The sequence below is a fragment of the Fragaria vesca genome, linkage group LG4 (assembly GCF_000184155.1).
Source record: "Fragaria vesca subsp. vesca linkage group LG4, FraVesHawaii_1.0, whole genome shotgun sequence".
Lineage (NCBI taxonomy): Eukaryota > Viridiplantae > Streptophyta > Magnoliopsida > Rosales > Rosaceae > Fragaria > Fragaria vesca.
The window spans coordinates 17282606-17283731 of record NC_020494.1 but is presented as its reverse complement, the minus strand read 5'-3'; positions in this window follow the sequence as shown (position 1 = coordinate 17283731).

The window sequence follows — 1126 nt, the reverse complement described above, 5'->3', positions numbered from 1 at the left end:
TTTTGTGTGTGGAATAATCAACCAAAATAGGCCATATAGGGGTAGGTAAGAGCGTTTTCATGTAATTAGTGGCGTTGGTTTAGGTTTGACCATGTTGATCGAGACCTAAACTTTATCGAAAACAAATGAATTTTTTTCCATAACCGTATTTAAGTATACTGATCATATCATACGGTTGAATTTTTCATTTTGTGAAATTTAGTCATCGGAACCATAACGTGCCTACTAATGTGGTATAATTTGTTTAGTAGGTTACATGCAAATGCATAATTTTGTGAACCAACTATATATAGGAAGCAATATTTTCAAAAATCCTATGAAATAGGATGTGACCGGTACAATGAAATACCACTATGGTTGAAAAATCACATATTTCCGGTAATGTTTGATCCCCGATAGAAGCGGTCAACCTTATTTACGCTTATGCTTTCCTATGGGGAGCCTTATCGTCGAGAGGTGAACGTCCCTAAATTTTTACATGGGTGGTTAGATCTCATCAATGTGAGAGTTTTGTGTGTGGAAGAATTAACCAAAATAGGCCATATAGAGGTAGGTAAGAACGTTTTCATGTAATTAGTGACGTTGATTTAGGTTTGACCATGTGGATTGAGACCTAAACTTTATCAAAAAAAGGTGAATTTTTTTCCATAACCGTATTTAAGTATATTGACCGTATCATATGGTTGAATTTTCATTTTGTGAAATTTAGCAACCGGAACTATAACGTGCCTACTAATATGGTATAACTTGTCTAGTAGGTTATATGTAAGTGTATAACTTTGTGAACCAACTATATATAGGAAGCAATATTTTCAAAAATCTTGTGAAATATGATGTGATCGATACAATGAAATACGGTTATGATTGAAAAATCACATATTTCCTGTAATGTTTGGTCCCTGATAGCAGCGATCAACCTTATTTACGCTTATGCTTTCCTATTGGGAGCCTTATCGTCGGGAGGTGAACGTCCCTAAATTTTTATATGGGTGGTTAAATCTCATCAATATGAGAGTTTTGTGTGTGGAAGAATCAACCAAACTAGGTCATATAGGGGTATGGAAGAGCGTTTTCATGTAATAAATGACGTCGGTTAAGGTTGTACCGCGTCGATCGAGAGCCAAAC